A 15,878-nucleotide genomic window follows, 5' to 3' on the forward strand; every position below is an offset into this window, starting at 1 on the left:
TATTTTGTAAAATGGATCCTAAGCAAATTTTTAAAGAATAATCTTAACTAAAACAAGCTAATTTATTTGAAAATGTAATTTCGACAATATGTTGAGAATAATCGGACTTAAACGCTTGGTACCTTGATGATGGTACAATAGGAGACAACTTCGAAAGCGTAATGGAAGACATAGACAAAGTTTTGGATTTTCGTGAAATCTGGCCTTTCTTTAAATCCATCAAAATGCGAGGTTCTTTTCATTAATGCGACCACGAACAAAGAGATTCAATGAATGAATGAATACATTTATTTAGCATTGCTTTTATAACATTCGTTTTTTACAAGTTTCACAATTTTATACCTGTATAAAATTTCCATCTGATTGCAACGAAAGAGAGAGAAAAAAGCGAAAGCGGAGCACGGCCTCATTCGGATTGCTCGAGGCTTTCGGCAACGACCCGGAAACGTTTAAAGGACATGAGAATTGGATCCTGGAATGTAAGATGTCAGACTTACAGACCGGGAGGATTAATGAAACTGACAAATGAACTCAAGAAGGCCAAAATCGACGTTGCAGCTATCCAAGAGAGCGGTTACAACCAAAATGCACAAATTTCCCGCTTCAATGGCTACACAACATTTCATAGCAGCAACAGTCGTGACCATGTACTAGGTACTGCCTTCCTGGTAGCCACGAAGAAGGAACACCTGGTTCTGGACTTCCGAAAGGTCAGCGAGCGATTATGCGTGTTACGTCTGAAAGGCCGTTTTAAGAACTACTCCATGATAAACGTACACGCACCTCATAATGAATCGGCGGAAGAAGTCAAGGACGATTATTATGAAGCGTTTGCAAGAGTCTACGATGAACTACCGGCACACGATATTAAAATCGTGATTGGAGATTTCAACGCCAAAGTAGGCAAAGAGGAAGTGTTCAGACCAACAATCGGAAAGTACAGCCTGCACAACATTACAAATGAGAACGGCCAGCGAATGATTTTCTTCGCTGCTGAAAGGAACCTGATTGTGAAAAGTACTTTCCACCAACATAAAAACAGGCACCTGGCTACCTGGAAACACCCCAACGACAATTTGCCAGCAAATCAGATCGACCACCTTCTGATTAGCGGGCGACACCTCACAGACGTCAAATCATGTTGGAGAGCAAACGTCGACTCCGATCACTATCTTGTTGTGTCAACACTGAGAGCACATCTTGCCCGGTTTCATAATGGCCTGAGTGAAGCTGTGAGGCGATTTGCGGTGGGCAAACTTAAGGATACACAGATAGCGAAGACGTTTGCAGATAACATCAGCACAAAGCTTCAGCAATTACGACAAGCTCAACCAGACGATACCCCTCCCGACTGGCAATCGGTGAGCGCGGTCATCAAACAAGAAGCAACCGACACCTTAGGTTATCAGAGGCCTAACGATTTCAAGACCTGGTTTGACGCGGAATGTGCTGATGCGACGGAACAAAAAAATGCTGCACACATAGAGAAGGAAACTGCGAGAACAAGAGAGCAAAAAGCGGCGGCGGGTGAGCGCTACAAGGAACTTAGGAGGATTGAAAAACGTCTGCACCGGCGTAAAAAAAAGGAGCTTGAAGAAAGGACGCTTCTTCACCTCGAACAACTTCGTAGCGCGAACGAGTCCCGAAAGTTCTACAAACAGATCAACCACCAGCGTAAGGGCTTCAATTCCCGAATGACCATTTGCAGATCAGCGACCGGCGCGTTGCTGCCAGCCAAACATGATGTCCTGGAGCGATTCAAGGATCATTTCAATGTGCTATATAACGGGGATGTTGAAGACGACGCTACCATGGATGATTCTTTTCTCAACGACGACGGTCGTAGTGTGGATGCACCAACGTTGGAGGAAGTATCAGCAGCAATATCCTCACTCAAGAACAACAAAGCTTCCGGTCCGGACAATATACCAGCGGAACTGCTGAAAATGGGTGGTGAGGAATTGTGTAAAGTGATATACGATTTAGTCTTGCGAATATGGAACAACGAATCGTTGCCTGACCAGTGGCTAGAGGGCGCCATTATACCTCTGCACAAGAAAGGCGACAAAACGATTTGCGAAAACTACCGCGGAATTGCTTTGCTTAACACGGCGTACAAGGTTTTTGCACGAGTGCTACTCGGTAGATTAAATCCACGAGCTGAGAATGTCATAGGGGAGTATCAGGGCGGATTCAGACGAGATCGCTCAACAACCGACCAAATTTTCAACCTTCGTCTGATTCTGCAAAAAGGCAGAGAATTTCGAGTCCGGACGTACCATCTTTTCATCGACTTCAAGCAAGCCTACGATAGGACCAAGCGTAGAGAGCTGTATATGGCGATGAAGGAGCTGGGCTTCGAAACAAAATTGATTCGTCTTGTGAAAGCGACATTGGAAGGCACCAGATGTCGTGTCAAGGTGCAAAATGACATGTCCGATGTTTTTGCTGTTATGGAAGGGCTAAAGCAGGGCGACGCACTGTCATGCCTGCTCTTCAATTTGGCTTTGGAAATTGCGATGAGGCGTGCTGGTATCCAAACCAACAAAACACTGGCGAATGGAACAGTCCAAATCCTGGACTTTGCGGATGACTTGGACATCGCCAGCCGCACACATGCAGCAGCAGTGGACACTTTCACAAATCTGAAAATCCAAGCGGAAAGAATGGGTTTGATGATAAACGAATCAAAAAAAAAGTACATGAAGGCCGAGCCCGATTCGGTAGCCAATCAACAAGGAGACGTGATGAGCATTGATGAGTTGAACCTCGAGGTAGTCGACGAATTCATCTATCTTGGTGCGCTGATTCGATCTGATGGCGACAACACGCCGGAGATACAAAGGCGAATCATGGCGGCAAGCAGGTGCTGTTACGGGCTAATGAAACATTTACGATCAAAGTTGGTATCAAAGAAAACGAAGTGCCAAGTTTACAAAACGCTTATTCGCCCGGTTCTAATCTACGGATGCGAGTCTTGGACGGTGAAGAAAAGCGATGAACAGTTGCTCCTAACGTTCGAGCGTAAAGTTCTCCGTACCATTTTTGGAGCAATGCGCGAAGGTGAAAGGTGGCGGCGACGGTACAACTTTGAACTGAAACGTGATTTTGGTGAGCCGGATATTGTGGCAGTGGTGAAAGTCCAACGGTTGAGGTGGGCGGGGCATCTAGCACGCATGGATATGAACAGAGCTCCCTCGATGTTATTCCGAAACGATCCAGAAGGGCGACGAGGAAAAGGTCGTCCAAAGATGAGATGGATAGATGGCGTCGAATTAGATCTACGGACGCTGGGAATAAGAAGTTGGCGAAGTGTAGCAGGGGACAGGGTTCGCTGGAACCGGATTCTCGATCAGGCCAAGGCCCACAAGTGGCTGTAGCGCCGGAGAAGTAAGAAGTAAGTATAAAATTTCCATTCTTTATTAACCTCTCACAACCCCATTATCGTCATTTAACAAACGTTCTCGTCAATCCACCAAAATTCTTTGACATAACCTTTGACTAGTTCCTTAAACTCACCCAGACTCCTCGCATCTTTTAATTTCACTGGCAATTCATTAAACTGTTTGTTTAAGACCTTTGTGAAAGGCTGTCCACAAGGCGGAGTCCTACCACCCCTACTCTACATCTTAGTGAAAGACAGCATTCTGAAAATCCTCAACGACTCAGGCTACTTCTCACAAAGTTTTGCCGATGACCTAAGCGTCATCCTAATTGGCGCATTTGTAAACACCCTCTGCGATCTTATGCAAAACGCTTTCAAATTAATAGAAAATTGGTGCAGACAGCAAGAACAAACGGTAAATACGGAGAAAACGAAACTAGTTATTTTCACAAAAAAAAGGAAAGTATCAGGCTTTAAAGCACCAGTAATCTTCGGTAAAGCAATCGAATTATCCACCTCGGCAAAAATTCTAGGCCCAACCTTAGACAATAAGCTCAGCTTCATTCCTCACGCTAAACTCTGCCTTCAAAAAGGTCTGTCAACCCTGTGGATGTGCCGTAGCGCTATCGGTAAAAACTGTGGTCTCAAACCTAAAGTCTCACACTGGATTTATACCGCGATAGTACGTCCAAGAATAGCATTTGCCTCGTTCATTTGGTGGCCGCGTTGCCACATAAAATCAGTCCAAAAACAATTAGCTAAAATCCAAAGACTTGCTCTGATTAGCATCACAGGTGCGATGAAAACCACCCCAACAGCAGCCTTAGAGGCAATGCTCAATATCGAACCATTGCACATCTACATAGAATCAGCAGCCAGAGCCACCTGCCTGAGATTGCACCAATCCTCACAACTAATCCTCACAAAGCTAACTATGGTCACGCCAGCCTGTGGACCAAAATGGAATCCGAGAATCCAGAAATTGGCATGCCAGTTGATACCATCACCCCAACCTACCGATTCGACAAACAATTTACAACCAAATTCCCATCTAGGAATGATTGGTTAGTAAATAAGGCTATCGACAACGACAGCAATTTCACTTGGTTCTCAGACGGATCCAGAAAAACCAACCTCGCTGGTGCAGGCATATACTGCCGAGAAACGGAAGAATCTCACTCATTCCCACTGGGGAGAACGGCCACAATATTCCAATCCGAAATCTATGGCATCCTTAGCTGTGGCAGGAAACTCCTGATCAGAAACACCCATGATCAAAAAATCTGCATCTGTTCGGACAGCCAAAGCTCAATTGACGCTATCTTCTTTTTCAGCCTGTTTCTATCCACTGCTGGATGTAGGCCTCTCGAACTTCTTTCCATTTCGTACGATCCATTGCCATTTGCTGCCAGTTTGTACCTGCAATATTCTTAATTCCGTTTGTCCATCTCTCTGGTGGTCTACCTATAGCTCGTCTTTTATATGGTCGCCAGTTCATGATCTTTTTGGTCCAACGTTCGTCTGTCCTTCTTGCAATATGTCCCGCCCAGCTCCATTTCAGAGATGCTATTCTTTCCATGACATCAACGACCTTGGTTTGTTGTCGAATCCATTGATTCGTCATTCTGTCTCTGAGTGTTATTCCAAGCATACTCCGTCCCATGGCTCTTTGTGTCACTCTCAATTTATCTTCGGATGCTTTTGTTAAAGTTAACGTTTCCGCTCCATAAGTGAGCACTGGAAGGACACAAGTGTCGAAAACTTTGCGTTTCAGACTATTATTCATTTTGCTTTTGAAAATTAGTCTGAGTTTTCCGAACGCTGCCCATGCAAGACCAATCCTACGTCTTATTTCTGCAGTTTGGTTGTCCAGACCTAACTTCAGTTTATGTCCTAGATATACATAGCTGTCGACTCGTTCAATGACAGTGTCACCAATTTTGATTTCTCTATCGTCCCCGATGTTGGTCATGACTTTTGTTTTCGATAAGTTCATCTTGAGGCCAACTTTGCTCGCCTCTTCACTTAACTGTTGTAGCATAAGCTGAGCCTGACCTAGATTCGCTGCTATCGGTACAATGTCATCAGCGAAGCGGAGATTGCTCAGGTACTCTCCATTTATCTTTATTCCCATTTTACTCCAGTTTAACTTCCTAAAAATACTCTGCAGAATCGCCGTGAACAATTTCGGTGAAATGGTGTCACCCTGCCTTACACCTCGGCCAATTCTGAATTTCTCCGTGCTCTTATGAAGTTTTATACATGAAGTAGCATTTTTGTACACATATCGAATTGTGTTGGAGTACCTTGAGTCTACTCTACATTCGTCTAATGCGTCCAATATCGACCATGTTTCCACTGAATCGAAAGCTTTTTCGAAGTCTATGAATAGCAAGACTATGCCGATGTTGTATTCACGACACTTCTCAATAAGCGTTCTCATCACCTGCAAATGGTCGTTTGTGCTGAAACCAGATCTGAAAGCAGCTTGTTCAACAGGTTGGTAGAAGTCGAACTTGTTAATGTTCCTCTTCGTAATGATTTTCATAAACAACTTGTAGAGTGTTGACAATAGGCTTATGGGTCGGTAATTTTCCAGCTTTGTTCCTTTTTTATGCAGCAATGTAATTACCGCATTTTCCCAGGCTTCTGGTACTTCTTCCCATTGGAGACATTGATTAAACAAAGCCGTGATTGCCTTTAATAATGAGTCTCCACCTAGTTTAATGGCTTCCACTGGAACACCATCTTCTCCGGGAGACTTTTTGTTTTTTCATCTCGGCTACTGCAGCTTTGACTTCATCAACAGTTATGTCGGGCATATCCTCCGATCCCACGTTTCTTATTATTGGTCTATCTTCGGTTTCTTCCGTTGGGCTCTGTCTTGCTGAAGAAAACAAATTCTCATAAAATTCTGTTGCAATGTTTAATATCGCATTTCGATCCGTTTGGATCGTTCCTGTTTTGTCTCATAATTTGAAGATTTCTTTTTTGGCGTTTGTCATTTTTCTCCGTAGGACTTTCATATTGCAGTTAGCTTCAATTATGTTTTGAGCCAATTGGACATTATATTTTCTTTCATCTGATCTCCTTGCTTTGTTGATACTTGTAGACAGGTTCCGGTATTCCACCGAATCTCGTCCTCCGTTTTTTACCAACTCTGCTCTGCTTGCGATCAGGTCTAATGTTTCTCTGCTGAGTTTTGATTCTTTCCCTTGGACGGATTTGCATTTGGATTTCATGAAACCCATTATTGTATCGACGATTTTGGTATTCAATTCGTCCAATGTTTCACATTGATTGTTGACGTTATCTAATTCGGCAGTCATTTTCGTAGCAAATTCTTCATTTTGTGTGTAAAGCCGTTGTACGTCAATCCTTTCACTTTTCTGAACTAGTTGTGATCTTTGAAATCTGGTATTTAACGTGACTCTTGCACGAACCATTCGGTGATTACTACCGGTTGAAAAATTGTTTAGGACCGTAACGTTCTTAACGGTTGACTTACAGCCAGTTATGATGTAATCGATCTCATTTTTCGTTACACCATCTGCACTAGCCCAAGTCCATTTCCGTTGAGGCTTTCCTGCAAAAAATGAATTCATTGCGTACAAATTGTGTTGCTGTAAGAAGTTGAGTAAAGTATTTCCACGCTCATTTCTTTGGTCGTTGCTAAAACTACCAACAGAAACTTCGGAGTCTTCTTCTCGTTTTCCCAGCTTCGCATTGAAATCACCGATTAGATATTGGTAATGTGAAGGGTTTTCGTCCAGAGCTTTCTCGACATCTTCATAGAATCTTTCTACTTCTTCGTCATCATGTGTGGACGTGGGTGCGTAAACCTGAATTAATTTGACACTGTATCTGTTATTTATCTTCAGGCTTACGTATATCACTCGATCGGATATGCTTTTCGTGTGAATTATGCGATCCGACCACCGCTTGTTTATGAACAATCCGACACCGTGCATCAGCATCTGACTGTCACTTCCTCGGTAGAAGAATGTATGCCCTGATTGTAATTTCAGGCATTCCTCTCCAGGTATTCTCACTTCGCTCACTCCCACAACATCCCATTTTATCTTCTTCCATTTCTTGCATTTTTTGTCTTGACGACAATGTTCTGGCATTATATGTGGCAATGTATAATTCGTTATGGCTTCGTTTGAAGGTTTTTAGCATTAAAACACCACGCTTGCTACTGCGGGTTGGTGAGTATGAAAGCTTTACTTTGCTCGCCCCCGGTAATCCCGGTAATGACCCGCACATTTCTGCACGTTCCGGGACCACAGTGCCTATCAAAGTGCACAGTGCCCGACGGGGTAGTGTTACTCTCTTTGAACATTCTTTTCCATAAAGCTTTGCCCATTCTTTTGAACCTATCTGAGCAAAAGGTTATTCGTCCTTTAAAAGCTTAACCTAGTAGCTAATAAGAATTCTGGGATCGTTCTATCCTTTGGCTTCCTGATCGTGTTGTTTCACCTCAACGTTGGTCCCTTAACCCCAATTCTTTCGGCTTCCAGCTCACGATTCATTCATCCTTAAGATTGATCTATCTAATCCTATCTTATCTACTGCTACGTCCTCGTTAAACTTCATTCCCTCCACTCTTTTTCAAACTGGCTTGGGACAGTCTTTGGCGGTGTTATTGACGCTATCAGTGCCTTTAAATTCCAATCGGCTCTGGTGTTGAATTGCTACGATACCATCCAAAGACTCGCCTCAACCAACACAGTAACCATATTATGGGTACCAGGACACAGTAATATTGAAGGTAACGAACTGGCCGACGAGCTTGCAAGAGCAGGCGCAGAAAAACTCCCTCTAGGGCCAGAGCCTCGACTAAAAGCTCCCCCATCTTATTTCAAAAAAGTAAACCTAGAATGGAAAAAAAAGCTTTCACGAAACATTGGAAGTCTATCACCCACGCCCGCCAATCTAAAAACAACATCTCAATTAGCCAAAAGAAGTCAAGATACTTCCTATCGCTTAGCAAGAAAAACATCAAAAGAATCACCGGCGTCCTCACAGGTCACTGTTTCCTAAACAAACACGCCCATACAATCGGCGTACACAACGACCCCCACTGCAACAAATGTGGAGAAATAGAATCATCCGAACACTTCCTATGTAAATGCCCAGCGTACATAACTGAAAGAGCCAAATGCCTAGGAGCCTACATCCTCCCACATAACATAATTTGGAGCATTTCACCTAACCATATACTCGATTACCTCAACATAACAAACAGGTTGTAGGTAATTATAAATGGGTAAGCACAACAGGCCCACTGGAGGCTTAGGTGCAGGGGTTCGTCATACCCACTCATACTAAACTAAACTAAACTAAGACCTTTGTGGAACAAAGTGTTTGGGTTGACGATCTCGAAACGCACGATAGACGAAATCACTGACATTGCGTAGCTGGTAATGATGATGTTGGCCCACGTACGAAATGAAGTGGTGTAGGTATTCTGGTTTTAATATTATTAATCGTATGGCAGATACTACATTTTCATTCACATCTTCATTAAATTAATTCACTAAATTTCTAAGTCCAAGTTCTTAAGCCACTCAATGGCCTCCACCGTGACTAAATTCAAATCGCTCAAATCACCTGAGAAACGTCTAAGATGGCAATCACTCAAGATGTGATATGAACGTCATCGTGAACATCACGATTCGTTGTCTTACACTTAGTAGATTTAGCTCGTTCAGCATTGATTTGATACTTTTGCTCGTTCTGCATCGTAAAATGATTCGAAGAGCTCGATTTTGTAGTTTTTGAAGTCTATCGAATTCATTAAAGTTGCACAGGTACAGGACTGACGCACAGTAATCGAAACGCCAATGCTATTCGCAGATTCTGCGAATAGTGTTTCTTGTAGACTAATCGCAGATTCTGCGAATAGTGTTTCCTTGTGACTAATCGCAGAATCTGCGAATAGTGTTTCCTGATGACTATTCGCAGGAACGTTTTCATTGAAAATACAGAAATTAGACGAAAATTTATTTTTTCGTTACTTCAATAGTTCAACCTTAATGCTGAAGGGGTTCCTTATATGCGACGACGAACTCCAAAAATAAACCAAAATAAATGGTTAGTTCTTTCGGGTGACGGAAATTTATTTGTTAACATTCAATCCCTGCATTCTGTCAATTTCTTTCTTCCAAGGTGGTGAAGAGTCAAATCATCCATATACTATTCTGATACGAAAATAAATGGTTATGGTGACTTTTGTTCGATTCTTGGAAATTATTCTTCTACGCAACTGAACGGTTTTTCTGAGTCCTCTGAGGTCCCATAACCCTAACAATACTCTGTTTTCCCTTTCAAAAAAACATTTTTTTTGCTTGATGACCATACCGTGAAAATCCATACAAAATTCGGAAAAAATTAAAAACATTCTATGCGGAAGGATCTGCTCAGATATGGTGTAACGGCTTTTCAGTGTCTGGTCCCATTACTCGCAGGAATACTCATTTTTTGGGTACCCTTTCGAAAAACTTTTCCTCATTTGAGGGCTACCGTAAGGCATTTTGTTCGATCCTAGAGAATACATCGAATTAAATAGCCTCAATACAAACAACACACACTCTACGGATAATAGCGGCAGAGTCGAAATTTTGCTTGATTTTTGCAAGTGGTTCCAGGTGGTTCCGGGTGGTTCCCGTGGTCCAATCGAAAAGTGATGTATGGAAGGTGCCCTTTATTTTTGATAATGAATAAGTCGTCCATACATCATTTTGTCCAAAAACTTCAAATTTAGTCTATATAATTTTGGGTCATTTTGACTCTGCCGCTATTACATCGAATACATGCAACGTAGGGGCAAATTTACAAATTTACGAAAAGTAATGTGGAAGCGATTTCTTGGATTCTAGCGAATCAATCCTTTTATGAAATGTAAAATGAATAGATTTTGGTCTATGCCGTTACGTTATGCTTCGTAGATGGTTAAATCCCCTAGCATATAGTATCGACCAAACCGCCTTTACTTTGCATTTTTACAAATGATAAATTTCGTAGGATCGACATAAATGTTTTGGATTGGCCAGTTCTTTGGCCACCACTAGGATAAACTAGTGACCGAATTCCGCGAAGTAGTGACCATATAACGCTACAATCCATGTGTCCACAATAACAGTGTACCACATTTGGTCATATCGTTTGGTCGCAATTTCATGTCGGTCTATGAGAGAATTAAGGCTCGAATAGTGAAAAAATAAATAAAATAAAACGCGCAAAAACATACAACATTTATCTTACGCCACTCTTTCCATCTGCGAATAGTGTTTCTTGGATCTATTAGCAGATGCTACAATATGTGACACCAGGCCCGTAGCTACGGGGGCACTAGGGGGGCTGAGCTCTGGACTACCTCTGAGCACCCTGGCAATGGATAAAAATGATAAAGTTGTGTAAAGATGCTAACAGTCTCCGGATAGGATGTAAAAGCTATAGAAATTTTCTCTTTTTCTCTTTCGTAACCTCAGTAATCTTGGTTACCTTTTAACTTTTAACTCACAAAAAAATTAATTTCAATTCATAATTGCCTTGAGTGGCAACTAGTGTAGAGTCAAAAAGAAAAAGAAACATTGAAACAAATGAAAACTCGAATTAAAGTGCGGTAGAGTAAATTCCAATTTGACGATTTCATATTTTCTTATACCAGCTTTTTTGAAAATAATAAAACTCGAATCTAGTACTACTGCTTAGCCTTGATTAGACCCGTACGAAGTACTGGGGTCTGATAGGTTTACGCATACGTCTGTAACACGTCGAATTGGACTCCCTGAGTAAGGGGAAACCTATTGTGGTTGTCTAGAGATGCCAAATCCGCGAAAAAAAAAATGTCCGTCTGTCCGTCTGTCTGTCTGCACGATAACTTGAGTAAAACGCATCCGATTTTGAAAATTCTTTTTTTCCCCCGTTTGGTAATGTCAAAAGACAGGCTAAGTTCGAAGATGAGTGATTTTGGATCGACCCCTCCTGAGCTGGGGCCCAATAAGTGCTTTACGGTTTTTCGAAGATATCTCCGGGGCGTTCGGACAAAATAACCCCGGACGAAATAAATCCGGACATAATGTCCCCTGGACAAAATAACCCCGGACAAAATAACCCGGACAAAATAACTCCGGACAGAATAACTCCCAAATAAAAAAAACGATATAGTTACTCGAATATTTTCAATACACTCAATATATTCGAATATTCATGAGTACATGGTCGATATGTTCGAATATAGTCGAGTACATAGTGGATGTATTCGAATATATTCGAGTATCTTGTCGAATATATTTGATATATGCGAATATAGTCGATATATTCGAATATAATCGATCATGTTTGCTATATGCGAATATAGGCGATACATACATACTAGTATGTAGTCGATATATTCGAATATAGTCTAGTTCTTAGTCGATATATTCGAATATAGTGGAGTGGAGTACTTAGTTGACATATTCGAATATAGTCGTTTATATTTGATATATGCGAATATAGTCGGTATATTCGAATGTAATCGGGTATATAGTCGATATGTTCGATGATAGTCTAGTACGTAGTCGATATATTCGAATATAGTCTAGTTCTTAGTCGATATATTTGAATATAGTGGAGTGGAGTACTTAGTTGATATATTCGAACATAGTCGTTTATATTTGATATATGCGAATATAGTCGGTATATTCGAATGTAATCGGGTATATAGTCGATATGTTCGATGATAGTCTAGTATGTAGTCGATATATTCGAATATAGTCTAGTTCTTAGTCGATATATTTGAATATAGTAGTGGAGTGGAGTACTTAGTTGATATATTCGAATATAGTCGTTTATATTTGATATATGCGAATATAGTCGGTATATTCGAATGAAATCGAGTATATAGTCGATATGTTCGATGATAGTCTAGTATGTAGTCGATATATTCGAGTATAGTCTAGTTCTTAGTCGACATATTCGACGATAGTCTAGTATATAGTCAACATATTCGAATATAGTCGAGTACATAGTTGTAGTCCATATATTCGATGATAGTAGACATATTCGAGTATAGAGTCAATATATTCAAATTAATAGTCGATATATTAGAATGTACTTGAGTATATAGTCGATATGTTCGAATATACTCAAGTATATAATTGATATAATTTAATAGATTATATGCTGCGCCGCAGGCCGTGGAAAATAAAAAAAAAATAAAAAAGCGGGGTCGAGGGGCGGCAGCCCCCGCAGAGGGGGGTGAAGGGGGGAGTATCCCCCCTTCAATGTCGTCATCATTTAGTCCAGGGGTTATTTTGTCCTGACCTGATCGGGGTTATTTTGACCGGGGTTATTTTGTCCGGGTTATTTTGTCCGGAGTTATTTTGTCCGGGGTTAATAAGTCCTAGAGCCGGACATTTAAACGCTATACTCGTAAATGATACATCGAATGAAAGATATTTACAATACCGATCGACAAAAAAAAAGTTTATGGAAATCGGATGACCGACTTGTGAGTTAGACCCCTTGGTGTGAAACAGGCACAGGGCGGCAAGCAGTTTTTGCTTGTAGGTCGGCCAAATTTGAACATATTTCGTTCGTTTTAGCTTTATTAGATAGGTATTGACCGTACCAATCAGGGAAAAAAAAGTTTATGAAATTATGTTCTCCGGAGCGTGAGCTAGGTCTCTTGGAGTGAGCTCTTATCTGGCTACTCGGCCGTACACAGTGAACGTGGAGTATTTTGTCAATATCTCGAGTAAATTTTGACCGAATTTCATGATTTTTTTTTTGTTTGAAAGGTATTAACGAATGTAAAGCGTCGGTACTATTTTCGGTTTCCTAACAAAATGGCTGCCGGCGGCCATATTGGATTTTAGTAAAATTGAAGTATCTTGGGGAAAATGATGCTTAGAGAGTTTCTGTTAACATGGAAATAATGTGTTAAGTGTGAGGGGTTTCAGGGATTCCATATATGGACATCTATATATACCTATATACAGCTATATTGAGCTATATACAGGCATATAGAGCTATATAATAGCATATTCCTGTGAAATGTTTATTTACAGTGAAATATAGGTAAATATAACGGTATATAGCTGTTTAAATAGGAATTTATGAAATTTGACTTCGTACGGGGCTGTCTATATTGCCTCTGGCAATTTAATTGTATATGATAACAAGGCAGAGATAGTTTTTCAGCAGAGAAGAAAATGAAGTAAGAGAAATGAAGAGTTTCACATTAAAGGCTTTTGATACGAATAGGTGTTTCGTACGGGTCGGCGTTAGCTATGTTTTTTACTTACTCCGTTTACGTACCGTTTACTTTTCGTTTACTCCTTAAACAATTAAAAAGAGGCGTGGTTTAGCTAAACGGCGTGAGTGAAAATCAAGCATTAAGATCAACAATTAGAGTTGGTATGTACAAACTTAAATTACCAAAATTTGAAATTATGAAATTGTCAAAAAACAGACTCGATCATTTTATTTTGCTTTCATTTTATTTTTCATATTGGACCGGGTCCTAGGAACGAAAAAATTATTTCTAAATCCCAAACTTATTCAGATCAGTTACAGTCACGAAGAAGTCGGCGGCAAAAAATAAACTAGGTTCGAGTAGATTTTTTTAGCGAGGGACTCGTAATTCATGAGTATGATTTTGAAAAGTGAGGGCAACTTTTGCGAATAAAAGTTTTCCGAAGTTTTCTTCAGTAGTAAGAACGGCATAGCCCGCACCAAATTTGAACTTAGACAGTCTGGCTATGAAACTTAAATTTGTCTTGCTAACTTCTCAGCAGTCTACGAATTTTTAGAAGTTACCTGAAAAAAGACAATTAGCATTTGATGCTCTAAAAGGTAACTACTGGTTAGGTGCCTTGACTTAACATTTAGGTTGACACAACTACATTGCTACAACTACAGCGATTGTCAATCTTTATTTTTTTTTTAATTTTCTAAAATTTTCGGTATTTTTCGAGAAAATTTTGGGAACGTAAAGAAAATTAAAGAACATTTTCTAAAAGGTAGATACTGACTTTAACTCCACTCAATGCCGGATTATCAAGTGAGAAAAAGAATTTTTTTAAAGTGGAAAATTGCCAAATTTTCTCGCTCGCTCCGCTCGCGAATATTTATTTCCTTAATGAATTTTTATCAGTAATTTAACTCCATTGAATGTTTGCAACATTTATAATGTTTCTTTTTTGTCGATGAAATACTTAACGACCTCTACGGCTGGATAATATAAACACCTAAAATATGTATGTGTCGTGTCATCAACAAAGGTGATTGTAAAACCTGTTGGATAAATGGCTTCAAATTTTCTTCTAGAAAAAATCGCCTGCGCTCTTCAAATTACATTACATAAAAAATTAACTTTTTGTATTGGGCTTGAGCCCGTCTCAGATTTGGTCCTAGCTACGGGCCTGTGTGACACTGTTGCCCCATAATACGTGGCCCAATCAGCAAGAGTAGTTTGCTCAGTAGCAGATCAAGCAGAAAGACGCAAATATAATCACTACGTAGCACTGAAACGCGATTATGATTTTACTCCAATTGCATTTGAAACGTTTGGTCCGATAACGCTTGTACGAATGTAGCAACGACATACAGAAACATCATGTCGTTTACTCCCAAGTAGCATTTCAGAAAAAATAACTTATTCGTTAAAATAACGTTGTAGCAACGTTGCCACAACGGTTGTGCAACCGTTGTTGCCCGGTTATAGTTTAACCTACGTCAATTAACCGTTGGATAACCGTTAGACAACGAAAAAGTTAGAAATTATAGTTGCTCTACCTTAAATTTTTAACTTTTTCGTTGTTTAACTGTTATCCAACGGTTAATTGACCTAGGTTAAACTATAACCGGGCAACAACGGTTGCAAAACCGTTGTGACAACGTTGCTACAACGTTATTCTAACGAATAAGTTATTTTTTCTGAAATGCTACTTGGGACATTCGTCAAAATACTGTGCATACTAATGAAGAAACGACGTATAGAATAGTTATTTGTGTATCTGTTTTGGACGATTGTTTTTAGGCAATTTCGCTTGAAGTGAGGGCTACATGCGAAAGTGCCTAAAATCAATCGTCCAAAACAGATACTCAAAAAATTTTTCATGTAAGGGGTCGAAAACCTGAGAAAAATATCGAAACTCCCTCATTTTCGGCCCCGACACATGAAAAATGAATTTAAAATCTGATTTGGCTCATCTTGTACTTACGTTACCAATTTGCGCGAATGTTCAATTTTCGGTGGTGATTACACATATGCGTCGCGTTTATTTAGTGGGTTTTACATTATATATAGAATCATCGTTGAAAATAATGGTAAGTTGCCGAAGAAGCGGATTGTTTACATTGGGTGTCGGGGAATCTCGCACACGCGATCATAGTATGCGTCCTTTTACGACATGTAACGAAAAGTCATGACTGTGCGAGATTCACCACTTAGATGAGAATCTCGCACACCATGAATTTGTGTGGTGTGCGAGATTAC

Source organism: Bradysia coprophila (genome assembly GCF_014529535.1).
Source record: "Bradysia coprophila strain Holo2 chromosome IV unlocalized genomic scaffold, BU_Bcop_v1 contig_5, whole genome shotgun sequence".
Classification (NCBI taxonomy): Eukaryota; Metazoa; Arthropoda; class Insecta; order Diptera; family Sciaridae; genus Bradysia; species Bradysia coprophila.